Source organism: Primulina eburnea, chromosome 18 (assembly GCF_022965805.1).
Source record: "Primulina eburnea isolate SZY01 chromosome 18, ASM2296580v1, whole genome shotgun sequence".
Taxonomy (NCBI): Eukaryota; Viridiplantae; Streptophyta; class Magnoliopsida; order Lamiales; family Gesneriaceae; genus Primulina; species Primulina eburnea.
This window is the reverse complement of record NC_133118.1, coordinates 25,249,742-25,259,870: the sequence shown is the minus strand read 5'-3', so window position 1 is coordinate 25,259,870 and position 10,129 is coordinate 25,249,742. Positions and strand designations below refer to the sequence as shown.

At 35.2% G+C, this 10,129-nt stretch overlaps 2 long non-coding RNA genes across 3 annotated transcripts; both read right to left on the bottom strand.

Moving 5' to 3' along the window:
• Positions 1 to 1,172: 1,172 nt before the first annotated feature.
• LOC140820212 (uncharacterized) lies at positions 1,173 to 2,045 on the bottom strand. Its single transcript, XR_012115372.1, has 3 exons — positions 1,522 to 2,045; positions 1,383 to 1,432; positions 1,173 to 1,301 (listed from the first exon to the last, which is right to left on the bottom strand). It is a non-coding gene; the product is annotated as an uncharacterized lncRNA (long non-coding RNA).
• A 1,914-nt stretch (positions 2,046 to 3,959) lies between these two features.
• LOC140818982 (uncharacterized) lies at positions 3,960 to 8,822 on the bottom strand. Of its 2 annotated transcripts, XR_012115179.1 has the most exons (4): positions 8,761 to 8,822; positions 7,813 to 8,123; positions 7,444 to 7,689; positions 3,960 to 4,406 (listed from the first exon to the last, which is right to left on the bottom strand). It is a non-coding gene; the product is annotated as an uncharacterized lncRNA (long non-coding RNA). The 2 variants fall into 2 exon arrangements; XR_012115178.1 differs by having other exon boundaries at positions 7,444 to 8,123.
• Positions 8,823 to 10,129: the final 1,307 nt, after the last annotated feature.

The window sequence follows — 10,129 nt, the reverse complement described above, 5'->3', positions numbered from 1 at the left end:
TTGGGTAGGTTTTCTATATCGATTTTATTCTCGGGCTCACATTGTTTCCAGAGGAATATGAAACTCCTCAACAAGAACAATGTCCCAGTTTGGAACGCCAAGTGCGTCTGTGGGTGTTGTGTCAACGAGGGCAACATCATTCCTGTAACCCATTTCGCTTCAGATGTCCTATGGATGTTAACCTTTTCATGTCATTTTTAAAATTGGAGATGAATGAGAGTAAACGAGAGAATTTTCACATAGTTGATCAGAATGAGGAAATGACTTTAGCGAATAATACCGAAAACAATTATATTTTGCTAAGTTTAATAGGCAATGGTTAAACAACGTTCAGTTCAACAGTAACAATCACTCACTTAAGAATAGCCCTTAATCTCTTAACAAATTTTTGCAGAGATTCACCAACAGTAACAAAGTAACGGGTGAAAAAATTAAAACAAAACTAAAAAAATCTCCTCAAGACATGCGATAATAATCTATCAAATTCACTCCAAAAAACAATTTTCGGATTAAAATTCCACATCGGCTTAACACCACTAAGCCATCATAAATATTTGATTTATAGTAAATAGAGTTTTTCAGCATGTTTTCTCTGTCGAGAACTAATAACCTCTTGAGCCCAAGATATTTACAATCTCATGTACATGCATGACCTAATTATGCCTAAAAACAGAATGAGCTACAATACAAACATGATAAGGTGAATGTCATGTGTTCACATATGAGATGTTTTCACTTATTTTGGCAACATATCCTGACAACACTTTCAATTTTCAGAAAGAATTTTGATTTTCCTGCACACATAAAGACTATTTAACTATGTATATACACGCACGCACACATAGAATTGGTATATCTCATACTAGAAGAACGGTAGGGACGACAATGGATAGGGGCGAGGGTGGGTTTGCCATTCCCATCCCCGTCCCCGATTTATATCCCCGCCCCCATCCCTGATTCTACCAAATCGGGGAATCCCCATCCCCGTCCCCGCGAGGATGGGGATCCCCACCCTCATCCCCGTCCCAGCTTGAATTTCTTTTTTTTTTTATGAAACTTTAAGTATTTATTGAATTGACACATTTTTTTTAATTTGGCTTATAAAGTATTGATACAGAAATTCAATGACATACATAACATTAATAATCCATAGTTCAATATTCTCAAAAAAAAAAAAAATACATAGTTCAAATAAATATATAAGATCAAACTCGTTAGCATCAACAGATTACTTTCTTCTCCGGTATATCACATCACTCCATGCTATAATCAGTGTTACCGTTAGTGCATGACTCCGACTACTAAAAAATAATAAGACATAGAGAAAAAATATATAAATTTAAAACACTTTAATACAATAAAAAAATAAACTTATTACTTACCTCTATATCAGAATCGTTGTCAAACTTTTGATCCTTCGAAGCTATAGAATCTAAAGAGACAAATAAAAAATAAAAATTTTTATAAACTAAAAATATAAATAAATTATCATAAACAATTTATTTTGAAACTATTTAATACTTCGAGTTTCACTCCATAACCAATCTCGAGCATACATCAACGCCTCCACATTTTTAGGATGAATTCGATTACGGTGAGCACTTAAAACTCTCCCACTAGTACTGAACGTTGATTCAGAAGCAACAGTCGTCACAAGAATGGCCAATACATCCTTTGCAATATCATGCAAAATGTGATATTTGATCTCATTTGTCTTCCACCAACATAAGATATCAAAGTAACCAGTCTTTCTTGGCAACAAAGACTCTTCTAAATAATAATCCAACTCCGACTTCTCAAGTTCAGTATTAGTATTGCAATCCATGAACATCTCAAATTTATCAGCATAATTACCACGTTTAGGAAGTGGAGGTTTTAATATGAAGATCGTGAATCTTTCACTTCCTGAGATTGTTTGGATTTCTTCTTGTATTCTTCAACAATTTCATACAACTTTTTCTTTATTTTTTCAATCTCAAATGAAGACATATCACCATAAAAAGAGGATAATAAAATTGAATTGTCTTCATCTTGTACCTTGGATCTAAAATGATACCAATTGCAATAAAGAAGAGGATAATAAAATTGAATTGTCTTCATCTTGTACCTCGAATCTAAAATGCTCCCAATTGCAAATAAAAAATTCATCGTCTCCCAATACTTTTCAAATTTTAATTTCATATTTGTTGGCATTGTGATATTAAGTTGGCAATTGATGATTTCAGCATGTTTTCTCTGTCGAGAACTAATAACCTCTTGAGCCCAAGATATTTACAATCTCATGTACATGCATGACCTAATTATGCCTAAAAACATAATGAACTATAATAGAAACATGATAAAGTGAATGTTATGTGTTCACATATGAGATGTTTTCATTGATTTTGGCAATATCTCCTGACAACACTTCCAATTTTCAGAAAGAATTTTGATTTTCTTGCACACACTAAAGACTATTTAACTATATATATACACACACGCACACATAGAATTGGTATATCTCATACTTGGAGAACGGTAGGGATGGCAATGGGCCCGGGGCGGGGTAGGGTTTTCTATCCCCATCCCACCCCCGGATTTATATCCCCGCCCTCATCCCCGATTCTACCAAATCGGGGAATCCCCATCGTCGACCCCGCGGGAATGGGGATCCCTGCCCCCATCCCCATCCCCGCTTGAATGTCTTTTTTAATGAAACTTTACATATTTATTGAATTGACATAAATCTTTTCTTAAATTTGGCTTATAAAGTTTTGATACAAAAATTCAATGACATACATAACATTAATAATCCGTAGTTCAATATTCTCAAAAAAAAAAAATCCATATTTCCAATAAATATAAAAGATCAAACTCGTTAGCATCATCAGATTACTTTCTTCTCCAGTATATCACATCACATCACTCCATGCTATAATCAGTGTTACCGTTAGTGTATGACTCCGGCTACTAAAAAATAATAAGACATAGAGAAAAAATATACAAAATTAAAACACTTTAATACAATAAAAAAAATCAACTTATTACTTACCTCTATATCAGAATCGTTGTCAAAATTTTGATAATTTGAAGCTATAGAATCTAAAAGGACAAATAAAAAATAAAAATATTATAAACTAAAAATATAAATATAGTATCATAAACAATTTTTTTTGAAAATATTTAATATCTCGAGTTTCACTCCATAACCAATCTCGAGCATACATCAAAGCCTCCACAGTTTTAGGATAAAGTCGATTACGGTGAGCACTTAAAACTCTCCCACTAGTACTAAATGTTGATTCAGAAGCAACAGTCGTCACAAGAATGAACAACACATCCTTTGCAATATCATGCAAAATGAGATATTTGATCCCATTCGTCTTCCACCAACATAAGGTATCAAAGTAACTTGTATTTCTTGGCAACAAAGACTCTTCTAAATAATAATATAACTCCGACTTCTCAAGTTCAGTATTTGTATTGGAATCCATGAACATTTCAAATTTATCAGCATGATTACCACGTTTAGGAAGTTGATGCCTTAAATATGAAGATCGTGAATCTTTCACTTTCTGAGATTGTTTGGATTTCTTCTTGTACTCTTCAACAATTTCATACAACATTTTCTTTATTTTTTCAATCTCAAATGAAGACATATCACCATAAACAATAGGATAATAAAATTGAATTGAATTCATCTTGTGCCTCGGATCTAAAATGCTTCCAATTTCCAATAAAGAATTCATCATCTCCCAATACTCTTCAAACTTTAATATCATATTTGTTGTCATTGTATTCACCACATTATCATCCAAAAGAAGCCAATCATCAATTGCCAACTTAATATCACAAATAGTTTAGAAGAAAATATTTATAGTGGGATACTTGGTCGCCGAAAGCAACTATGTGGGATCATAAAAAATCTCCAATTTAGAATAAATCTCTCTCACTTTTGAACAATCATCTTCTGTGGAAAATCTTTTATACAAACTCTCACGGTGTTTTAAACGAGCAAACACATCTTTATATTCCAATGCAGTGTTAAGCATTAAATATGTAGAGTTCCAACGTGTTTTGCAATCAAGTTCCAACTTTTTGGTGCTTGGAACCTTCAATTGTCGAGCTGTTTCAATAAATGTTTCATCTCTTTTCGGTGTTGCTGTTCAAAATCCGACACTATATCGAATTGTTTCAATACTACCACTGATTAATTGCAGTACATCCCTCACAACCAAATTAAAAATATGGGCACAACACTGCATGTGAAATAATTTACCTTCTAAAATAAGTGAACTCGGAGGAAGCTTATCTAGCTTAAGCTCCATCATAGCATCATTAGTTGTGCAATTATCAATAGTTAAAGTAGATAACTTACGATCCAAATTCCAATCCAAGAGGCAATCAACAAGGGAATTTGCAAGGACCTCAGCTGTAGAACCCGTAACTTAGACTACGTATAAGTCATGCATAATTCTAGATTTTTAAAATTAAATTGACTTCATTGCATGATTATTTTAATGCATTTCTTTGAAGTTAATTATTTTATTGTTTCATGCAGTAGTTTGATTTTTCTGTTATTTCAGTGAGGCCGGATTGGAGTTGGAGTTTTGAGATAGAATTTAAGATTCGAGAAATATTTCCAGAAGTTAATTTAGCTAGCAAGTAAGTTCATTTAAGTTAAAAAGGATGTTTTGAGGATTTAATTTAATTACTTGAGGTGATTAAGAAATAAGTTCATTTAAGTTCCAATAATTAAGGGTTAATTCACTAAATTAATTAAGGATTAGTGAGGCTTTTAAGGATTATAAATTTACTAGCTAGATAACATTTTTCCCTTCCCTTTTAATTGTTAAATTTCGGCCACCCTTTTTTGTTGATCAAATAATTCATTTGCCAACTCATCATTTGACCAATTCTTTGTCATCTTTTAGCTTGCTAACCTTTTCTATTGGTAATCAACTTTAATTAATTAATGTTAGAACATTATCCTAGTCTAGATGAGCATGTAGAATCGGTCATTGCACCACCATAATCCCTCGAAGTAGAATTGATAGCAAACCACAATTCAAAATTCAAAAAAATGGAGACTTGGTCTTGATTCTTTCCCTATATTTTGCACCCATCTCCCTCACTCCCCTAACCATCATATCCCCTCCCTTAGTCACGAAATTCAGAGTGATTTTGGAGAGAAATTTCGTGGGTTTCATAGCTAGAAAGAGGAGATAAAAATCGAGAGCAAGGAAAGGTAGAGAAGCGCTCCACTCCTCCGCGCCGAGTCATCGTCGTTTCGTTCATTTTATTTCGAAACGCAACCAGGCATGTTTAGATTCTTTCAAACCTCAATCAAGTCATATTATCATTTATTTTTCAGTACATGATCATGTTTATTCAAGCAAAAATCGAGATCCATGTCAAAACATTTTGAAACAACACATGCAGAATTTTTGATATTCCTTGGCAAGCTTCACGTTTTTCTTGGTTTGTGAGTTTCAGGTGATTGGTTCGACTCCAGGCTCCCAAGGCGACATATGTACACGTAATAGGAGGTATTAGGATCAGATTGGTCCGTTCGTTCAAGCCCCTGGTTGCTGGAAATTCAGAAATGGACAGCAACTTCTCATTTGGTCCATTATGAGTTTCGAAATTCAGTTTTGATGACAAGGAGGAAGGATCTGATCTTGGCTGCCCCAAAGGCCTATAGCCATGGTTAGATCACTCCCCTAGCATGTATAAGACGTGACTAAGTTGCCCTTTTGGTGGCTTGGTCCATGGCTCATCGGTTTTTAATCAAAACATCAAAACAGCCCCCTATAACCCTTCGGCCTCTTCCATTTTTCAGCATATGGTTTCGTTTCTTTTGTTGCTTGGTATGGATCTTGATTGGCCTATGGCCCTTAGCCACGGTTCATATCATGCTCGTAGATGTCTAGATCGGGCCATGGTCAATCAAATGGCCACTGGAACGACGCAAGACATCGATCAAAGCTAAACACTACACACGCATGCACGTTGGTTCTCGGTTGGAGTTTCGGTTTTGTTTCTGGTATGGTTCGAATTGTGGCGGGCCAAAAGCCCTTAGCCATGGTTCAAATCACTCTTTGGGATGTTGGTAAGAGTCTCTGGTCGGTGGTTCACGCCCCTAATGGCCGATAGGCTCAAAACCAACGCAAGTCTTGTAGTTGCGCAGCTGCTGGAAATTACAGCAGGTTGCTGTGTCGTTTAGAAGGCTCGTTTGAGTTCTTGGTTGGCTTTTAGCCCATGGCCTTGGACTGGACAATGCCTTATTGAGTTAGGAAGGTCATGTTTTCGACCGTTCGTCATTCGGATCATTTTTGAGGTCGTACGAGAATTTACGGTGCAATGTGCCAAATTGACTCTCGAAAGAGCGTTTCATGTTTTGGCCTCCATTCCACCTAGATTTCGACCCTATCATTTTAGGAGCATTATTTTATGATTTTTCAGCGTATTTTAATCATGACTATACGTCGGTTCAGTGTCGGTTCAGATTGGCTCGAAGTCATGATTAAATACGAAGTCATTAGGCGTTATAGTCGCATCTTTTGAACTAAATTGCATAGTTGGTCAAGGTTTAGCATTTGCATATTTTTCATAGCACAGTTAGGTTGCAGCGAGCCTGGGGGACGATCCAATCCAATCCAGTTGGTAAAATTACATGATTTTTCATTATGCCAGTTAAATTATATTACGTGCATGAAAACAGAAAATGATTATTTTTGAGATTTATGCGATATGGCTTGTGGTTCATTCATTATGTGGGAGTATTATTTTATACGGTCGCCAGTGACCGATCAGTTCAGTATGGTACCACCCGATCGCCAGTGACCGGCCAGATCAGTTCAGTTTCAGCCTCCCCGGTAGCCAGTTACCGATCAGTTTCAGCTTAGTGCAGTGGCCACAGGCGTAAAACATAATCTCAACAGGAAAATTTTACCAGTTATTTCAGTACAGGGCTCCAAGGAGCAAATATTTTTACTGTGATTTTCAGTTCAGTTATGCACGTATTATAATTGCTCAGTACAGATTATTTTCAGCATGCCTCATGACATGATATTTTATCCCGTGCATATTTTACTTCAGATTTTACTCGTTACCTGCGATATATGCATGCTGAGTCTTTAGGCTCACTAGACTTGATTGTTGTAGGTACTGATGAGGCTAGTGCCGAGGGGGGGACCAGTGAGCTAGCTTGGGTCGGCAGTAGTGGCACCCGAGGACCTCAGTGCAGCAGTTGTTATTTTATTCCGCAAACAATTTTTATCAGTCGTTGGATAATTTTTAAATTGTTATTGTTGGCAAAACTTTATTTTCTTCCGCTGACATTATTTTAAACATTGAACTTGATTCATCAGTCGATTTTATGAATGAGACCATTTAAGTTCTTTTAAAAAGAAAAATTTTAATTTTCCGTAAATTTTCAAGCAAGGATTTTCGGGCCTTCACATCAGCAGTATGTGGACACGAAACATATATAAACCCAGTAAAATAAATAAATATAATAAATTTTAACAACGATAGTAATATTATTAATGGTAAATAAAAGTACAAATTTTAAGAGAGAAGAAAAAAAATTTCCTCACAAGCCGACTTTGTAGTTTCCATGAAGCATCGATGAAGTGTGAAGTGATTGCCATGAATCCTCTGTTTTGATTATTTGACGTCCATATATCAGTAGTCAATGCAATCCGACTAGCATTTGAATCCAATACTTTCATTGTTTTATCTCTTTCATGCTCAAATATCTTCATGATATCATTCTTAACTGTGTTCAGAGAGAGAACTTTAAATAACAGTTGTAAAGTATAAGAGTACCTTCTAAAGCCCACATGAACAACCATAGATAGTGGATACTCATGCAATATAATCACATTCGCAAGCTCTTCTCTCCCGTGATCTTGGTTGAAATGGTATGTCCCAAGCATCATTGTCTCGTCATTAGATTTTTTTGATTGCAATAGAGATTGTTTTATAGTCTTCTGTGTTTTGTGCAAACATGTTTTTATGTGGTCAAGAAAATGTCTGGTATCAATCTTACTTTCACCACCTAAACTCTCATTTTTCGATGCAAGTTCTTGACTTCCTACAGTTGGAGCAGTCCCAACCTCTGTATCATTAGATTCCATCTGAAATGATATCAAATAATTTGCATAAAAGATGGATAATTATGGATAATTAAAACAAACCTCTCATTGTGTTAAAAAAGAATAAGTTTACACTAAATCCAAAATTCATCGAACAAATAGAAACAAAAAATAACAACACACACTTAGTTTTCCTAGTATCAAGAAGAACCGGCACATGATGCAAAAGACATTAAAAATGACAACAATCCACTTTCGCGTAAAAATCCTCTATTTTATGTCAAATTATTAAAGATGGTAAAAAAATTTATTGGTTTTATAAATAATTTTCCTAATATTATATTTAACCACTTTCTTTAATTTACACCTTTTGATTTAGGAGTGATCTTTTAAAACTACCAAGGCACTTAAAGCAAAATTTCGAAACAAAGTACGCTAACTATTTCATATCCATGCAATATCATTGCGTAAGAGATTTCTATGGTAATCGATTTGGTCTTTCAAATACATCAATTTTTTTATGTCAAGAAGCAGAAGAATTGAATGGGCAGCCCATTAATGGACACGCTACTGATGAGATTGAGGAACAAGGAAGAGGTCGGGGAATTTCCATGGGTCGAGGAATCGAACAATAATTACTCAAATCGATATACAAATGACAACAAGTCAACAATCGAACCTGGTTTACGTTGTGTTGAGGTCCAATATTCTTTAAAAGCGAGAAATCGTCGGAAATCGGAACGAGAGATGTCGTGAAGAGTTGGAGACTTGGAGTGTTGGTTGGTTCATGGTTGGCCCTTGAGAGACGAGAGTGGAACTGGAGTACGGGACTATTGGAGGCAGGAGGCGTGAAATGGTGAATGGGAGAATGGGAATTGAGGGGTTAGTTAAGATTTTTTTTTATATATATATTATTATTATTATTATTATTATTAGTATTAATATTATTGATATTATAAATTATTCAAACCATGTGTTGGTTCTCTTTCTTTCTGATAACTATAACAAACCTTTTTTTAAATTATTATTATTATTATTATCAGGCGGGTTTGGGGATGGGGATATCATCACCGTACCATACCCGCCCCCAAATCATTGCGGGGATTTTAAAAATCCCCTACACTGAAACCGAAACCGATAGCTCTCTTCCGAAACCACCCTGTTTTGGGTTTTCCGCGCGAGGACCCGAACCCGTGGGAAAAATTGTCTTCTCTAAAGAACGGTCTTCCTTGGACTCCTCTAAGTAGTTTTTTTCGTTTTTTACAGTTATCCTTTCTATATTAGACTCAGAAGAGATAGCTCCTACACTAAATGAACAATCTTCATTGTTTTAGGTAGATTTTTTCATTCTTTTTCTTCTTATACAGAATATAATCTTTTTTGTATTTAATTGTTCAATCTTCTCAAGTCACTTTTCACATGGAATAAGACCATGGAGTATACAAACATCCATCAACTACTTAGTGACTTCGTCATAGCACATATCATGGCAAAGTGTGTTGCATCAAATAGAACTGAGAAATTGACAGCATATCAATAAAATTAGCCAACACAGTGCAAACATCACATATAACAGAATGAACGAAAATGCAAAATGCCTAAATTTCCTAAAAATACATATTCATGTTAGATGTTGTCCTAGACGTTAGAGCATCCAAGTTAACATTCGTGAGTGATCAGAACGCACACATGCTGAAAGATTTCATAAGATTGGAAAATCTCTCGAAGTCTAATGCTTTTGTGAATATGTCTGTCAATTGGATATTTATCCCAAAAAATTCCATACGGATCAAACCTTCCTCTGAATATTCAATAAAATGATGTCTAATGTCAATGTGTTGTTCGAGAGTGTTTACTGGATTTTTTGAGATGTCGACTGTGCTTAAATTGTCAAAGTACACAATGAGAGTTTCACACTTAAGGCCATAATCTTCTACCATTTGATTCATCCATTAAATTTGGGAGCACCAACTTACAACAACCACATATTCAGATTCAACAGTCGAGAGTGACACACAGTTTTGTTTCCTACTATACCATGAAACTAG